Below are 17,449 nucleotides of genomic sequence, written 5' to 3' on the forward strand. Positions count from 1 at the left end.
ATGCCATTACTATGCCGATGACACCCAAATATACATCTCTGGACCAGACATTACCTCCCTGCTGGCCAGAGTTCCAGATTACTTAGCGGCCGTAGCCTCCTTCCTCTCCTCCCGCTTTCTCAAACTGAACATGGAGAAAACGGAGTTCATCATCTTCACCCCACCCCGTATGGCCCCTCCACCTGACCCATCTATCAAAGTTAACGGAACCACACTTACCCCTGTCCCACAGGCACGATGTCTTGGAGTTACCCTGGACTCCAACCTATCCTTCAAGTCACACGTTCAAACCCTCAACACCTGCCACCTCCAGCTCAAGAACATCCATCGAATCTGCTCCATCCTCACCCCTGAAACTACCAAGATGCTCTTCCATGTCCTCATAATCTCCCGCTTAGACTACTGCAACACCCTTCTCCATGGACTCCCAGCAAACACCCTCGCCCCCCTCCAGTCCACCTTAAACTGCGCTGCCCGCTTAATTCACCTCACCCCCCCCCCCCCGTTCTTCATCGGCTGCTCCCCTCTGCCAGTCTACCTATAGCCCAGCGAATTGAATTCATGCTATTAACGTTAACATTCAAAGCAATCCACAACCTGGCCCCTCCATATATCTCTGAACTAATCTCCCGCTACCTGCCCACACGTAACCTCAGATCCTCCAACGACCTCCTACTCCGCTCTTCTATCTTCCACTCCTCTCTCAACCATCTCCAAGATTTCTCCCGTGCATCCCCTATACTCTGGAACTCCTTACCAAGACATATAAGACTGATCCCAATAATCACAGGATTCAAGAAGGCCCTGAAGACTCACCTATTCAGGAAGGCCTACAACCTCCAATAACACTATCACCACACCACCATCTGTACAGTCTCCCCCTCTCCTTCTGTCTCTCCCCACTTCCCCCATAGATTGTAAGCCCTCGCGGGCAGGGCCCTCCACCCCACCGTGCCAGTCGGTCACTGTTAGTATTATATCTACCTGTATATTTTGTGTATAGTATGTAACCCCCAAATGTAAAGCATCATGGAATTAAAGGTGCTATATAAATAAATAAATAAACAATACTAATAATAATTAATGCTCATTATTCAGGCTGTCACCTCCAGACTAGGCCCATTCATTGCAGTGCACCAGCTTTCAGTCGCGGTGACCCGGCTTTTGGATTGGAACCTGAGGTGGAGGCCGCCTCAGTTTCCGATCCAAAAAAAAACTACGTGTGAACTTACCCTTAGTATGTCTTTCGAGTGTGGGAGTCATCCCATGCAAACATGGGAAGAACATACAAACTCCATAAAGATGTTGTCCTTGGCTGGAAACCTAGGATTCCAGCATTGCTAGGACCATGCTACTCATTATATATGGATTTATAAAGCCCTTACTGAAGTCACTGAAAGCTGTATACAAATGTATCCGTTTAACTCCCCATAGAGCGAGTTGCGGGTTGGTTGTCCTTCACTTGTTTCATAGTTACTGTAAACCTGTAAAGCGGGAGCCTAGTGTACATGCAAAGAGCCTACAGCAAAGAATAATAATTTACCCCTCTACTACCAAGGATATCTGGATATCTTGCAGATATCTTGCACTATATGGATGAGTCATTTATAAAACTTTTGAAATGCATGAGCCTAAATGATCCCACTTCTTCTCCCACCCAAGGATATCCAGGGACATAATGATGGTCAAATGCCCTCTTCTGCTCCTGTCCCTTGGTCCTTCCTGAAGCAAGAGGTACAGATCTATTCAGCCCTCAGTTCTAACTCTCATTTTGATGCCATGCTGTTTTCTTGCCCTCTGATGGGTATTTTGGGAGGTACTTTATTGGGTGCACTACATCCTTTAGTTCCATAACATTAGGGTATTTGACAATGGGTGACGTTTGTGATGCCTTCCATGCCAAAAACCAAATTGTCTACTTAGCAGTGTTTCAAATCCTATAATTTATTTACTAACATCAGAATGAAGAAGAGGGAATTTGCGGCAGCACTCATTTTCAAGGAAGCAAACATGAAATTATTTTTACTTGTCTTGCCAAGTTTAAAAAAGAGTGACATGGGTGGACATCTTTGCAGATGGCAATGCCAGGATATAATTTGAGCTACAGGCAAAGTACTTCAGCTGGTGGGAATTCTAATATTTAAAAGTAATCACTTTAAAATTATACAAAATGGGTTTAAAATTACACAAATTAATATGTGTGCTTCAGGGATTTATTCCGTATGACTTTTGTTTGACAGGTGTTGAAGCCAGAAATAAAGAAAGAAGTATTGAATATATCACCATGCATAATATAGTTATGAGCAGGGCTGCTGGCTAGCAGTTACCAAGCAAATAGCTGGAAATGTGCACTAGAAATCTAGTCCATCAAAGGTCCATTTGTATGTAAGATATGGCCACTGTATATAAAACAAGATTTATTAACTATTCTCTGTATAATCGAAGAGATTATGTCTAGTTATTAACATGGTCTTCTAGGTCCTTAATATTAATGACCTATCCAATATGGAGAGCCAACTATTATTGATCCCTGGGGTCTAGCTTCTCGTATCGGAAGGATGAGAGCTCTGAGCTGCAGTACCAGGCATGACCACTATCATGTAACGTGTGACTTGGTTGTGGATGCTTATGGAAGCTACTAGTAGAAGCTTGCGATTGCGGAAGCTACTAGTAGGCAACTGGATGTTATAGTAGCAATAGGACACAGGTGGAAACTGGGTTGGACTAGACAGTGGACAGGAGGTTCCAAGTATCAGGGTCTATAATCAAACTACAAGTCCCAGGCAAGGTTTCCAAAGGCAATACTACAGAATATTCATAAGAAGGCCCAGGTCAGGATCCAAGTACAGAGCCACAGATGACGGCAAACAAAGCCTAGGTGTTAGACTATGAGTCCAGGAACAGAGCAAGGTCAAACACAGGCAAACAAAATAGCAGTAAACACAATGGATACAGAATTGTCCAAATACTCTGGTCTAATGACCACATGATTAGAAGCATGGAAGGCCTTGCCATACAGCAATAGAATACAGCATAGGAGGAGTTAATGAAGTAGAAGGGAGTGGTTTACATTTAAGCATGCTATTCTCTCCAGGGATGGTCACTAACAACAAAGGGTCTCTGTGCAGTATGTAACCCAGTATGTAACAATGTAACCCAAAGGTCTATTATGAAATAAATAAATAAACAATTAAAATTAAAGTGAGATAATAATTTTAAAAAATTACAATACCACGCCTGCATCACAGATTAATAATTTACATAACAGAGAGGCAAAACTATTTACGGCTGGGGGCCACACGGTGGCTCAGTGGTTAGCACTGCAGCCTTGCAGCGCTGGAGTCCTCAGTTCAAATCCTGCCAAGGGCAAAAAAAACATCTGCAAGGAGTTTGTATGTTCTCCCCGTGTTTGCATGGATTTCCATTCCATATTCCAAAAAGACATACTGATAGGGAAAAATGTACATCGTGAGCTCCATGTGGGGCTCACAATCTACATTAAAAAAAAAAAAAAAAAAACTATTTACGGCTAAAGTCCCACATTGTGGAAACGCATTTTTTTTTCTTCAGATTTTAAAGTCAAAGCCAAGAATGGCTGCAAAAGGAATGGGAAATATCTAGGAAGTTTTTATACTTCTACCTTATACTCAATCCACTCCTGGCTTTGGCTCCAAAAAGCTTCAAAAACTGCATCAAAAAAAGTTGTGTTTCTGCAGACCTAAGGCCGGGTTCATACGGAGTATTCTGGCTCGTGATTTGGTACGTAGACACCGCGGGAGCTTTTGTGGGCCGTATACGCTCCCATTGTTTTCAATGGGAGCCGGTACCGTATAGGCGGCGCTATTTTGCGGCGGCCGCAAAATAGCGCCGCGTATACGGTATCGGCTCTCGTTGAAAACAATGGGAGCGTATACGGCCCGCAAAAGCTCCCGCGGCGTCTACGTACCAAATCACGAGCCAGAATACTCCGTGTGAACCCGGCCTCAGGCCTCAGCTTTAGGCTAAAGCTCCACATAGTGGACTTCAGTGAAAATGAGCTGAAGAGAAAACCAGGACGCAAGCACATTGCAGTTTTTTCTGCAGCGCTTTTCACAGAAAGTCTGCAGAATTTTCCTCTGTGGACTTTCTGCTTCAATTATTCCTATAAGGAAAGCGCCAACATTTCCGTAGATATAATTAATATGCTGTGATTTCTAAAAACTCAATGGTTTAGGAGATCACAGGAATTCCGCTGCATGTATTTTTCTGCAATGTGTGAATGGGATTCGCTAGAATCCCATCCACTTTGTTGTGACTGTAAAAGAGCCATGACGCAAAGGGCCTTGGTCTTACAAAGTTTTTAGTAGCACTACTTCATATTAACAAAGCCTTTGAAATGTTTGAAAAACAGACATCTTTCCCTTCCTTTTTTTTAAAATATCTGGGTATAAAAAAGAAAAAAAACATGCAAATTAATAATAACATAAAAATCAAGCCCTATGTGCCATTGAACAAGATGCAAAAATTATCTGAATAACCGAACTTGCACTAGATCATAAAGTCAGTGACATCAACCCCAGAAAACCCCTTTAAGGCCGGGGCCCCATAGGACGTAAACGTCGCGATTTGCCCGCAGTGGAGACGCTGCGGGAATAATTGCAGCGTTGTACAGTGCTGGCAAAGTGGATGGGATTCATGCGAATTCCATCCCCACTTTGCGGAAAAGGTCACAGCGCGGACACGCAGGTGGCTTTCCCGTAGATATAATATTAAGAGAAAGTCCGCAGAGGAAAACTCTGTGAACTTTCTCTTAAAAGCACTGTGGAAACAACCGCAATGCATTCACGTAACGGTTCTTCCTGCAGCGCTTTAGTGCTGTGGATACGGCCCATGGGGCCTTAGCCTAAGGGTTCATTCACATGGAGGAAAATGGTGAGGAATTTGGTGTGGAATTTCAGCGCTGAAAAAAAAAGCCTCCCATTGACGTCAATGACTTCCCTAGCAGAAAAAGAAACCCATTGAAGTCAATTGGAGGCTTTTTTTCCATTTTCCTCCCTATGAATGACCCCTAATAAAGGAAAACATTACTCAATGACGTAAAATACATTTCACACCACTGCTATTGTTTCTATATAAACAAAAGATCTGGTTTCCCTAGCTATATCCAAGGGTAAGAAGAGCATCGTGTGGCATGAACTGCATATATCTGCCTATAGTGATCTTAATGCTTTACATACAGTACTGTTCAGAAATGTGCAGAGTTTGCATGAGCATATACTACAGTGTTGGCCAAAAGTATTGGCACCCCTGCAATTCTGTCAGATAATACTAATTTTCTTCCAGAAAATGATTGCAATCACAAATTCTTTGGTATTATTATTTTAATTTAATTTGTCTTCAATGGAAAACCACAAAAAGAATTGTCAAAAAGCCAAATTGGATATAATTCCACAGCAAACATAAAAAAGGGGGTGGACAAAAGTATTGGCACTGTTTGAAAAATCATGTGATGCTTCTCTAATTTGTGTAATTAACAGCACCTGTTACTTACCTGAGGCACCTAACAGGTGGTGGCGATAACTAAATCACACTTTCAGCCAGTTGAAATGGATTTAAGTTGACCCAACCTCTGTCCTGTGTCCTTGTGTGTACCACATGGAGCATGGAGAAAAGAAAGAAGACCAAAGAACTGTCTGAGGACTTGAGAAGCAAAATTGTGAGGAAACATGAGCAATCTCAAGGCTACAAGTCCATCTCCAAAGACCTGAATGTTCCTGTGTCTACCGTGCGCAGTGTCATCAAGAAGTTTAAAGCCCATGGCACTGTGACTAACCTCCCTAGATGTGGACGGAAAAGAAAAATTGACGAGAGATTTCAACACAAGATTGTGCGGATGGAGATCTCAAAATGGCAGTTTGGAGAAGGCCCCCTTCACATCTCAGGGACCTGGAGCAGTTTGCCAAAGAAGAATGGTCTAAAATTCCAGCAGAGCATTGTAAGAAACTCATTGCTGGTTACCGGAAGCGGTTGTTCACAGTTATTTTGTCTAAAGGTTGTGCTACCAAGTATTAGGCTGAGGGTGCCAATACTTTTGTACGGCCCATTTTTGGAGTTTTGTGTAAAATGATCAATGATTTGACTTTTTTTTCATTCTCTCTTGTGTTTTTCCATTGCAAGCAAAATAAATGAAGATAATAATACCAAAGAGTTTGTGCTTGCAATCATTTACTGGAAGAAACTGAGTATTATCTGACAGAATTGCAGGGGTGCCAATACTTTTGGCCAACACTGTATATGCAGAGAACATTCTCTGTTATCCTCTATATGTTGTGTTTTAATATACAGTGATACCTTAGCCCCTAATGTGAAAAAAGTCAAATTACGCTGTCTCAATAAAGGGGTTGTCCAGGAATGTCAAAACCTACTCAGGAGGAAAGGTGAAGCGTTAGAAAAAAAATCATACCTTTCCCCTGCGCTCCAGTGTCTGTTTCGATGCATGTTGTGAATTTGCCACCTGAAGTCCTGTGCCAGACATTGGCATCAATAAATGAGGTAGTGACAGGCAGCACAGGACCAATGCTAAACTAATGCACTTCTGATGTACTTTACATTCATTCTCAGCCCATAACAATGAATAGGAGAGTTGGGTATTACACTTTGTTGAACCACCAAAACATGAAACTCAATGAAAGTCAATGTCATACATATGAATTCACACGATGTGTGTCATACATTGAATTCACACGATGTAATGTGCCACGTGATCTGGCACGTATACGGCATGTGAGAGTTTGCGCGCCGTATAAGCTCCCATTGATTTCAATGGGAGTTAGGATCGTATACGCCGCATTATTTTGCTGCCGTGATTTTGCAAAATAACGCGGCGTATACGATCCTAACTCCCATCAAAATCAATGGGAGCGTATTCGGCGTGCAAACTCACACACGCCGTATACGTGCCAGATCACGCGGCACATTACATCGTGTGAACGCACCCTTACATTGCATATTTTTACTTCTCTTTTGATCGTATACCCTTTGTCCTGTACATCGGTCCCTAGTAGAGCTTTAGGCACAGTGTATGCTGCCATATGGTGCCTCCATGTAGCACCATATTATGGAAGAGTTGTCTCCTAGAAATAATTCTTGTAGAGGAGAATACTTCTGTAATACCGCTTCTTATGGCTCAAAATTTTTGTCTTTTGATTAAAGTTCTGATCTCCTTTTTGTCTTTATGCTCTGTGTCCTAGTTCACACAACAAATACAATCATAGTTCCCTATATACAATATGTCAAAAATAAGTTTCCTTTAGGCCATAGGTGGGATTGCAGTTGTGTATTCCTATATATATATACGGACGCAGTAAGAATACTTTTTGTATTCTTTTCTTTCTTTCTTTTTTTTACAATGGTGATCAAAGGGCAGCATGTGTCAGTAAATGTATGATAAATATAAATGTACATCTAGTGGCATATCTTGTAGCCTAAGATTAGAGTTATATGTTGGACAATACTTACATTTGATATACCTCTGAAAATATTAGGCATGAAAGAGCCAAATACAGAAAAATATCTGAGTATGATACAGGTCTATAGATTTCTACAGAACCCTACCCTAGCTTTGTACAACTTGGAGCTTCATGGCACCATCCTACGACTTTGTGCATGAGGTCAGTTGGTTTTACCAGTGGTCTATCAGTATGTTATTCCTGATTGACAGCTGCTCTCCACATTCTATTGGATGATTGACAGCCTCCTTACCATGCTGCTTTCAAGAAATTCAGTGCATATTCATTGTGTTCTCTGACAGGTAGTTGACGCATGTGCTGGAGTCACATAACACATCTTGAGTGTCATCTCTTCAATGGTGAACAGAGATGAAAGGACTTTTATGCTAAAGTGGGAGATGGCCCAATTCCATTTTCCACCATTATAGGTACGCCAGGACAGCTCAAGATAAGAGATGGTTGTTCCTACAATGCTATTACGGTAGATATTCCGCCTGTTATGATGACGCCTTCAGATATTCATGTTTGTTCCAGATGACAGGTTCACTTTAAGAATGACACACATTCCGTTTTATTTTTAATCATTATTCAAGCAAATAACGTCTCTAATCTTTCAGAATTTAGGTCATGAAAGGGATAATGATTATTTTTGCACCGTTTTTCGTATAGCTTTTAGCGGTAAAATCCTGTTATTGATTTATTGGTGAATACTCCCTGCGGTATTGTGAATTTACACTTATTGTTGCCAATTAAAAATAAATCTTTAGCTTTTCCCTCCTACTCGCTTTCTGCGCTTTATTAGAAAATACATGCTTTCGACATCTAAAATCAGGGAAAGAAAAGGTAGAAAAAAATAAAAACGGAGAAAAGGAAAAAGGAATAACTTTGGAGACTATCTGTATATTTTAGCACGGCGGTGAAGCTCAGAGCTAATTTCAGAATCAAAGAATAATCACATACAATTCTGAGCAATCAGCCACCGATTTTTCCATAAAGACTTTGCATTAAGTTCTTTTTTAGCAAAGGAAGGAAAAAAAGGAAAATGCATGAATGTCATTTAGATGAACTATATAAGCAAAATAGTCATACTCAAGTATATAATTACCGTTGCTTGCTTCCTCATGCAAACTGGCACTTTGAAAACCTAAAAAAAAAAAATGTGAAGGTATTTTTATGCATTAGTAGGAGAACGGAAATGGTATTATTATTCCTGAACAAATTGTAACAGGCTTGATGTGCCACGGGGTGTTGCAGGACCGAGGCTGATGGGAAAACTACAGTAACTAGGTAGCAGGAAGGATATTGCCAATTGGCGATGGCAGCTATGCATTTAGCAAGATCATATTGATAACAGAAAGTTATTGTGTATAATAATCCTTAAATATAATGCACTGTATTTTGCAGCTCTGATGAAATTTTTGTTATAAAGTTTGACAGAATTTCTGTACGAGGAACATGCCATATTGCATTTGGCTCTAGAAATTCTCTCTACTAGTATACTTTTTATTTTCCCCTAAAATTATCCATTCTGTTAACCCAAGCAACTTGGGTGGTTTGATATTAGCCAAACTACACTCACCGGCCACTTTATTAGGTACACCTGTCCAACTGCTCGTTAACACTTAATTTCTAATCAGCCAATCACATGGCGGCAACTCAGTGCATTTAGGCATGTAGACATGGTCAAGACAATCTCCTGCAGTTCAAACCGAGCATCAGTATGGGTGATTTGAGTGCCTTTGTACGTGGCATGGTTGTTGGTGCCAGAAGGGCTGGTCTGAGTATTTCAGAAACTGCTGATCTACTGGGATTTTCACGCACAACCATCTCTAGGGTTTACAGAGAATGGTCCGAAAAAGAAAAAAACATCCAGTGAGCGGCAGTTCTGTGGGCGGAAATGCGTTGTTGATGCCAGAGGTCAGAGGAGAATGGCCAGACTGGTTCGAGCTAATAGAAAGGCAACAGTGACTCAAATAGCCACCCGTTACAACCAAGGTAGCCAGAAGAGCATCTCTGAACGCACAGTACGTCGAACTTTGAGGCAGATGGGCTACAGCAGCAGAAGACCTCACCGGGTGCCACTCCTTTCAGCTAAGAACAGGAAACTGAGGCTACAATTTGCACAAGCTCATCGAAATTGGACAATTGAAGATTGGAAAAACGTTGCCTGGTCTGATGAGTCTCGATTTCTGCTGCGACATTCGGATGGTAGGGTCAGAATTTGGCGTCAACAACATGAAAGCATGGATCCATCCTGCCTTGTATCAACGGTTCAGGCTGGTGGTGGTGGTGTCATGGTGTGGGGAATATTTTCTTGGCACTCTTTGGGCCCCTTGGTACCAATTGAGCATCGTTGCAATGCCAAAGCCTACCTGAGTATTGTTGCTGACCATGTCCATCCCTGTATGACCACAATGTACCCAACATCTGATGGCTACTTTCAGCAGGATAATGCAATGCCATGTCATAAAGCTGGAATCATCTCAGACTGGTTTCTTGAACATGACAATGAGTTCACTGTACTCCAATGGCCTCCACAGTCACCAGATCTCAATCCAATAGAGCATCTTTGGGATGTGGTGGAACGGGAGATTCGCATCATGGATGTGCAGCCGACAAATCTGCGGCAACTGTGTGATGCCATCATGTCAATATGGACCAAAATCTCTGAGGAATGCTTCCAGCACCTTGTTGAATCTATGCCACGAAGAATTGAGGCAGTTCTGAAGGCAAAAGGGGGTCCAACCCGTTACTAGCATGGTGTACCTAATAAAGTGGCCGGTGAGTGTATATTTATGGCTCTTTTTATATGTTGTATGTAAATAATACATGTGACATACCGTGTTTCCCCCAAAATAAGACAGTGTCTTATATTAAATTATCGTCCTAAATATAGGACCTGTCTTATTTTCGGGGGACATCTTATTATGGAGCGGCTGACAACCTGCAGTCATGCCGGCACTTCGTTAGCGGAGCGCCGGCATGACTGCCGGTTGTAGGTAGTGTAGGGGAGGGGCGGGGGAGGTATCCTACTTACCTTCCCCATCTTTGTAGCAGCGCTGGTGCTGCTGTTCGTTGTGGAAGTGGTGGGGCGGGGCTTTGTGAGGCTTCCGGCGGTTGCGCTAGAGAGCCTCACTTCATGGGCATTGCCGGCTGAATGCTATGCTGTGTGCTCCGTGTGCACAGTAAAGCCGGCTGCTGCCTCTGCTGTATGCCGGCTGCTGCCTCTGCCTCTGGGATGAGCTGGGAGAGTGAACTCCCTGCACCATATGCACAGTGGGCATCTCCCAGCTCATTCTACAGCGACCAGAACAGCGGATACAATAGCAGAGGCAGCAGCCGGCATACCTGTGCACACGGAACATTGCGCATAGTGTTCAGCCAGCTGCAATGACTTTTGGGGATGCCTTATTTTCGAGGGATGCCTTATTTTCGAGGGATGCCTTATATTAGGCAATTGAACAAATAAAAACCCATGCCTTACTTTCGGGGGGTGACTTATTTTCAGGGAAACATGGACAGATGGAGCAAACATTAACTTGACATGGGCTTCTACATAATAGGATAACCCCTTATTTTTCCGACTTTTAACACTGCCTGAAGCTATTTATTTCTTGGTGTGACATAAAATATCAAATTAAATAAAAATTTAAGCCATTATATATTATCGAAAGACCTTTGTAAAAGGATAAAATTTAGCACACTGCAACCAAAATGCTTCTGGAAGATGACTTCATTTATTTGGTATACACACGCATATTCAGTGTATTCGGCTTTGGCAGATATGTGTGATTGAAATATTCACATTCATCATACTTGAAATAGCTTTGCATGTCACTGTTATCCTATTTTAGAGCTCCTTGTCCGATATACTAGCATTCCTGAAAATATATTTTCTTATGTTCTGTCCTGTGGATGATAAAAACTAGTAGCCCAATAAATACACTTATCAAACATATCCATTTGGTGTTGTTTTAACCACATATGATAGAAATGGCTAGACTTTAAGGGGATGTCCATGAATACCCAGAAAACTAAGAGACAGCTAGGGAGCACGTAAGAAAAAAAATTTGGCCCCCTTTCCATCATGTGGGGGGTTCATTGAGCTGAAAGCAGAGGAACTCACATTATTGTTGAGAGTAATCATAGGCCTCAGCAGTGTCTGGTAAGAAATTATGACATGTGAGTGCCTTTCCAGCGGTCATATGAGCGTCCCCAATTCTAATCCGACGAGCCCCAGCATGTGAGTGAAAGGAGACCTGAACCACAGAACAGAGCACTGGGGACAGGTGAGTATGCTGTTTATGTTTTGCACCCACCCAGAATGCCCCTATTTTTTCTGTAATTCTTGGACAACCCCTTTAAGTAAGGTTAGCTGAATACTCACTTGAACACTATACAGTGTTTTATCCAATGGTCTTTAAATATAAATTAATGTATACCTCCAGTCATAACACATTTGCATAAATGAATTGTACATGTGACTATAAGAAACTTTGTAATATATCTTATTAAAGAACTATGATTCCTTCACCACTTTTCCGGCTGTTACTTTGTACATTCAATTACGTGAAGAGTGGAGGGGGAGGAGGAGATATTGCTGTCACCCATATGTAGTACCTCTACCCATGTCTAGTACCTGTACTCATGTCTAGTACCTGTACTCATGTCTAGTACCTATACCCATGCCTATTTCCTTTTTCAGCAAAACACTGCAGAGCTAATACTAAAATACAGGAGCTTATGAGAATGTGCTGCTGCTGATAACAATGAGAAAGGTAATGGAGACCCAGAGAACGAGGGGAACTATGGGCAGTAAATGAGAGAGGGTAACTATTGGAGGCAGTGGAGGAACAGGGACTGAACAAATATAGAAGAAGGACAGGGTGGATTTTTGTAAGAATATGCAAATATTTTCCCAAGATGTAAATAGGGAAACAGTGCCTCTGTTTGCTGCCCTCTATGGGAAGCTCCCTTGAACATCATGTCTGACTTTCCAACAAGCCTTTATTGCAATGATACAGGATTTTGCCAAGTCATTATCACAGCTGTAGACAGCGCCATTTTGATCTGATTGGATCTCATCAGCACAGCCTAGGGAGAACTGACTTGGCAGAGGTCAGAGACTTCTAGACCAGATTATGGGGATATTGTCACTCCTTAGGGAGAGACCACCTTGTACTTGTGTGGAGTCTTACAAAGCCCTTTTTGCTCCACTGTGGGGGATCATGGGAAGAATATGAAAATATGTTTCCCAAGATGTAAATAGGGGAACCTTTTCGCTTCACTATGGGGAATCATGAGAAGAACATGCTACATCTTGAGAAACATATTTTTATATTCTTCCCACGATCCCCCATAGTGGAACAAAAAAGGCTTTGTAAGACTCCCCACACCTACAATGTGGTCTCTCTCTATCTCCATAATCAAGGATGGATTTTGATAATTCTGAGGTTACATGGTAGCTCACAATAGTATTTGACAACAGCAGAGAGAGACTTTCTTCTTGCACAGCAATCCATACTAGAAAAAAGAGGTCACATTGTGATCATGTGACATTTTTTTTTTTAAAAAAAAGGTGAAAATCAGATCGCAGAAGCACAATTTTAGTAAACAACAATTACTATTGAGGGGATGGTCTTTCAGTTTCAGACAGTATAATTAGTCAATAAATCAATTGAGCATACATATCAAACGACATAGGGCCATCTACATTTACAATACATGGGCTAACCTTTCATCAAAGCTGTCACTAGGCAATAACTATGCTAGGATTGTCAGTTTTTTCCAGGTTAATGATTAAAGGCTATCATTATACTAGTCATTGTAAATGAAATGACATTCCTAGTAGAAGGTTGTACGAATAGTTATTTTACTAAGAGAAAAGCCTGTTTAAGAGATGCCTTATAGATAAATGGAAGCATATAGAAGTATAAAAGATAAGGTAGAGCAAAAAACAGCTGGACTGATAGGACAAAATCTGACAGCACAGAATTGGAAGACTGACTGCAACTTTGGATAACTCTAGTGATGTCATGGGACCAACATGGTGACATCACTGAATCTAAGGAGTTGAGCTAGTAACCGCATGTTCACATGGCTGAATTTGGAGCTGAATTTCAGGTGTATTAGGGTCGATTCACACAGTCTTTTGGTACTGATTTTGTCGCTGAATCCATGTCAGAATCCACTTCAAACAGAAAAAGTAATCCATTGAATTTAATGGGAGGCTTTTTTTTTTCATCGCTGAATCTGACACGGATTCCACACCAAATTCAGCGCCATTTTCCTCCATGTGAATGCACCCTTACACCTCAAAATCAGCTTCTAATTCCACCTGAAATCTGCCTCATATTCAGATGCTGATTTTTAACTCTAGCTTATATTTCAGCTAGCAGAAATATAAGCGTCATTTTCAATCTCCAGACAGGTTCTGCCTGATGATTCCTAATGATGTGGATGCGAAGCAGAAAATTCCATGTGTATGGTGCAAAATTTCCAAATTCAGCGGTGGATTCCACAGTGGAATTGGGGTTAGCAGAAAAAATTTACTTCAAATTCTTGAAACTGAATTTTTCAGCTTGTATAAATTCTACCATGTGAACATATCCTGAGTCCACTTGCATGATAAAATGAGTTGATCCAGAAGTAATGAATTTATCCCTTTACTCCATTGGAGGTGGAATCACTGTTGAGTCACATAATCTACACAAAAGCAGGGGCTTGCACCCCCTTGGCCATCTAGATACCCATTGTTCACTAATTGACTGCTTGGTTGGATCACTGTAAAAGGTCAGTATGGATATAGTGCAGTGCACGTATCAATAGACTTGCACTCCTTGATGCTGTTACTGTTTATGCGGCTAAACACTAAGGTTTTATATATCCTATGTTTGTTTGAGTATGAACTGTGCTGTGTTACGTTTCTTTTTGTATGATAAATAGCAGTGTAGCGTAAATTACCTAATATAATTATAAAGTAATTAGAAATTCTACCAGGCGTCGACCCAGTATACTTTATTTTGGAGACAGGAGAAACCAGCCCAGCTTGGCACCTACCTTAATGGCCATTCTTTTTCCAGGCAGGAAAATCTGCGCTAGCTTTTTTTTTTTTCTTCTTGGACTTGACATTCCATCCGTAAATTGTATGAGGGGGGTTAATTTAGTCATTTGATTTCAATGCCAAGTTCATGGTGTTACTTTTAGTGAAGGTTCCAAATTTGAGTTGAAAACTTCAGTATATTTACAAGGTCTCTCTTAATTTAGCTGTGCAAGCGCTTTAACAGAGACTAATAGAAAACAGAGCGATATTACATATTTAGTACCTTATTTCCATAAATGGGTTTGCAATCTACTGTTTAGAAGTTGCTTCCCCTTGGGAAATAATACATTTGTATTGCATCAATTAAGAAAAATGTCAGCATTTCCATGCAAGCTGATAGGGTAGTTCATTAGCAGAATGCAGCTTGACGTTAAACAAAGCTCCTATCAATATCCGGTATAATTAACACAATTGTACGAGCTGTTTATGACTTCACTACCAGTGGGCAACCGAAAAAGGCAATTCTCACCGTTTTATAACTCCTGCCGCGTAAACCACAAGAGACTGCCAGCTTGCCATAGACAGTGACCCCTGACCCAATCACTTTCTTTATTCAATATTACTACTTTTGCTCAGTTAATGAACTTTGTACACGGTTAAAAAGATGTCAGCGCAGTGAAATCATAAGACCTGCTGTGAAAATCTCCATTGTTTCTAGAGGTCTAATTGACCTTTCACATCCCAGAAAAGCAGAGAAATCAATATGCTTACTTAGTCACTCTCTTGTATTATTAACATGTTAAATATTGCTCCCCAGTCTTTGGCACCTAAACAACCTAACATGTACAGAAATGACTTCTCATTAATAATCATAATATTAATCACTGTTGCCCAGAACTAGAATCTGGCTGCGAAATCTCTCAGTGGAAATTGCTATAATCTTTCAAACTACAGGAACAAGTATTTTTTTCCGGTATAATTACTGCTGTCTTCATATTGAAAAATATCCCATTAAATGGCAGATTTTAGTTACATAAATTGTCTTGATTAATTTTTAATTTCTAACATTTATATGGCATTGCATAAGTAAAGACCTTTGATAATTCTGAATGGCTATCAAAGCCATTATTAAAATAACCTACATCTGTTCAAAGACTCATTTAGCTATGAACAAGGCAAACTATTCATTAGTAACTTCTGTTACAGACCCCCAAAACAATTAAATTCACTACAGTTCCACTTTATCACAAAGTTCATTTTCTCTTTTGTCAAGCAATTTTTTTTTTTTTTTGTGTGCGAGTATTAAAGAAGCAGGAAGGGCCAAGAAAACCTAAAAGGAGGCAATGACCATGACTTATAGTCGTACAGTCTACATGCTGGTGTCTCTGTTTATAAAGGATGGTTTGTTTAAGGAATGGACTGTATGACCACAGACGGAATAATTTATTTCCGCATGTACTAAATATACTTAATACATGACTCACAACAATTGTATAAATCTTCATTTTTGTACCTGGGATGTATGCAGCAGACGTGAAATCAACTTTGGACCAGATGATCTCACAAAGAGAAACATTGTGGGGTTGACTGTTTAGATATTTACTGAAATGGTATTAACATGGTTGTGGTGCAATTACCTTCTGGATAACTCATAAATCAGCTGCTCTGTTCTTGCAAGTGACATAATAAATAGCCACATACATCATCACTTGAAGTTGGTGAGGCTTTGGCAACCAGAATAGTGGTCTTATTCCAGAAAAATAATGAGAGTTTACATAATTGGGTATATTAATTTATGGGCGAAGATGGGAAACATTTCTCTGGGCAAATGGGATTTTATACTTTGTCCTGGTCATTAAATAAAAACGTGGCATTTCTTGCATTATGTCAACTGTTTACAAATGGTTCTGCATCTCTTGGCCCTGGGTAAGGATAATTAAAAGGTTCTTTAAGGTAATTCCACCCAAATGACAGAACCTTCCTTAGTAAACTCGGATTACCCATGAAGGACATTTAAAGGATCACATTATTACATTCCGTGAAGGGCACAGATATCCATAAAGTGAGTGATAATTGATGAAGGTCAGCTCCCTGAATTTTTAAAGGGGTTATCCATTTTTTTTAATTAGTATCTATTTTCAGGTCATTGACCTCTACTGTGAGGTTTCATTTGCAAGCTCACTACCCCTCCCTGTGAGACATATATCCAGTGAGCAAAACATCACAGCAACATGTGATATCGGATGTGGGAGTGATTTATTACCTTTGATTTCATTGCAGGGGATAGTGGAGAAGGGAGGGGTCCACATACTGAGCACAGGAAGATGAATCATGGGAAATACAGTTTTTCCACAAATAACACTAATACAAGGAGCAGCAATTAAAATAAAGCAAAGCAAAAGGTGCTCAACGGAACAGTAAGGATTTAGTGCTCCTGTGGGTGATAATTTTTGGGAGCTGGATAACCCTTTTACTTGTTTGTACTGTATTATTTTTAATGAAATAAGGATGAGAGACTCAAGATTACAAATATCTAAACCTTAACATAACATCTGAGTCATGGAAAAGACTCTCCAATTGAAGCATATTATTGGTGGTTAGATTGGTGGCTAGTGCTGTTCAACATCTAGAAAACATAAATTACATTTACCATCTAGGAGAACTATACGTCTCAAGTTATTTTGGGAAAAACTATTTTCGGCTGAAATATTGCTGTCCATAGGAATGCATTTTGTTGCTTGAAACTTCTAGAGTAAAAAAATTGCTAAAATTGCTACATGCTTGACTTTCTCAGTGATTAAAATATAGGAGCTGCTTTATTTCCTTTATAGAACAATTTAAAAACTTTAAAAGTTTAAAAATGACTTGAAAATCACACATATTATTGGTTACTTTCTGTAAAAAAATGTTTTTTAGGGGT

This window comes from Leptodactylus fuscus, chromosome 3 (genome assembly GCF_031893055.1).
Source record: "Leptodactylus fuscus isolate aLepFus1 chromosome 3, aLepFus1.hap2, whole genome shotgun sequence".
In the NCBI taxonomy this organism is placed as follows: Eukaryota; Metazoa; Chordata; class Amphibia; order Anura; family Leptodactylidae; genus Leptodactylus; species Leptodactylus fuscus.